Below are 2,597 nucleotides of genomic sequence, written 5' to 3' on the forward strand. Positions count from 1 at the left end.
CTAGTTTACCAGTAACATTTAAGAAAGCAGACAGGAATAATTGTGCTTCTATTAGTGAACTGAAATAATAGTATTTTGAAACCGAGTGAAAAACACATTCTGAGCCATCTGTATTAACTTAAAGCTGTTCTGAAGATTAATGGGAAAAATAGTAATGAACAGACTATTGGATTTACTAAACAATGTTTAATTAATTGTATTAATGGTTATAAAATATCTATCAAGGCTATCTTTTCCTGTCCAAAAATTCAATACATGAAATAGGAAAATTTGTAATACCATAGCCAAAGCCTTACTGCATAGCTTCTAGCTTACTGATATATTTACCTATTTTAATTTAAAAAGCCTATTTTTCCAGCCACTAGGAAATAAAATTTCCCACGTTTTATATACTCAAAAATCATGATTAAGTATATCTAATGCTACCTTACGTGTAAGCAAACAGCAAACTAAATGGTGAATTAAAATATCCACACTAAGCCTGACCTCAGCTTTCACTGAATCTTTTCTTCAGAAGAAAACTAAAAATAAATCTCACTAGCATTTGCTTTGCTTGACAGCATAACTGAGGAGCAACCAAAGTAGCCATATGTGATCCTTTATGTAAGGCCTCCTAGCCTCAGAAACACACACCTTTTGAATTACCGTGCTTGATACCCATTTGTGCCCGATAAATACTTGCTGAATGAACTTTTCCAATAGTGCTGGATTTGGTCTGAGCCAACGAAATTCTCACTTTTAATGTATTTTGCAAGACAGAGGACGACAAGATGAAGAATGCAGTTTGACACTCAGGAGAGCAAAGATAATCGGCCCAGTACAGATATGATCATTTGATGCACTATCCTCGGACACGCCCATTTACAGAAGCCTAAAAACAAATTTTATCCCGCGTTTGTGGGTTTCTGGTGTTGTAGAGGGCTTTCCAATGTTTAGAAGCAATGTCTTTTTATAGAATTCTGTAATAAACTTTAAAAAAATATTTTATAAAGCTCTCCGTAGCATATAAGTACATATTAAAGACAGAAATGGGGGAGTGTCAAGGCCCTTACAATCATCATTCATTCATTAACCACATACTACACATCTACAGTGTGGCATTCTAGGCGCTGGCCGTAACACCAGTGCAGAAAAACACAACCTCTTGTCCTCTTAGAGCTTACATTCCCCTGAGGAAGGAGAGAGAAGATAAACAAGTATGGATATGTAGACTGTCCAAAGGATAAAATGAGAAGGGGGCTAGGGCTCAGTTTAAAAGTGGCGGCGGAAGCACGAAGTGACACGTGAGCAAAATCCTGAAGGTGAAGGAGCAAGCCCTGTGGACGCTCAGGGAAGAGCCTGGCAGCGGGAACGACGAGGGCAGAGTCCTACTCGCAAGGATGCCAGGGCAGGCCCGCCCCCACCCCGAAAGGCGCGCGGGGACTTCAGCCGCGGTCAAGGATTTGGCTCACTCCCCTCAAGAAGTGAAGCCATTCGCAGGGCCTAAAGAAAAGGAGTGACAGAATCTTGGCCCCCTCGCCCCAGACAAAAGGAATAATCTAAGCAAGTTTTCCTACTTACTTTAGCGCACTGGTACACACACAAATACACAATTCATAACAAGAATTTCGTCCCGGTTGAATAAAAATCTGCTTACCTACTGCACTTTTTACCGAAAATAGCCCCCTTTTAATTTACACAAACTTAATAGAGAACTGTGGAACGATGGAGTTACTTCTTGTTTTACAATTTAAAAACTACAACAAGCATAGTACTGTACGTATAATCACATTTTGTATTCCAGCCTTGTCCAGCACCTCAGTGTTCCAAACCTAAAGAGGAAAACGATGTTTGAAATTAGCCGGCCGCAGGCCTGCGGGTCGCCCGCAGTCGCCGGTGGCTGAGTCGGGGCCAGCAGTTCTCCCCGCGCGGTCGGCTCCACCCACACCTAGAGGGGGGCGCCAGGGCTGCCGCGGGCCACCTTCTCGCTCGCACAGCGTCGCCTACAGGCCTTTATCCCGACGGTTAGAGACGAACCCAAACCTCTGCTGACAAAAACCAAGAGCAGCGGAGATCGCCTATTTCCAGAAATAAACGCATCACAAACACGATTCCAATTCAATCCAGCCGAGAGTCGTCGTCACCTCCAAGGGTTGCGTTCTTACTCCGCAGAAACAATACGCAGTCGGGCGTAAGGTCCCGGCTCTCAAAGGGAAAGGTGTACGATCCATCCATCCACCCAGCTGCAGGGACACCATTTAAAACGGGCATCATCGCCGTCGAATCGCTGGCGTCCTCTGTGGGGCCGCCCGGAGATCGGCTCCCTAAAGCTAACGACGACCTGGGACAGCCAGCGCGGCCTCCAGCGGCCGCCGTCGGCGACCTGCGAGCCCGTCTGGGCTTCAGTGCCCCCCACGCTCACGACCACCACCGAACTCGGGCCCCGCTCCCGTGGGCCTCCAGGAAAATAAAGACAGAGGAGAGCCGGCCCGCCTGTGTCGCAGGGAAAACGTCGCTCTGAAGCATCGACAATACTGGCAACATCCACAGCCGACCTGAGGGGAAGGGCGTAGAGGAGAGCTGCCGCCGCCCGGCTGCTGGCCCCGGCTGGGCCCGGG

The sequence above is a fragment of the Colobus angolensis genome, unplaced genomic scaffold, assembly GCF_000951035.1.
Source record: "Colobus angolensis palliatus isolate OR3802 unplaced genomic scaffold, Cang.pa_1.0 Scaffold230, whole genome shotgun sequence".
In the NCBI taxonomy this organism is placed as follows: domain Eukaryota; kingdom Metazoa; phylum Chordata; class Mammalia; order Primates; family Cercopithecidae; genus Colobus; species Colobus angolensis.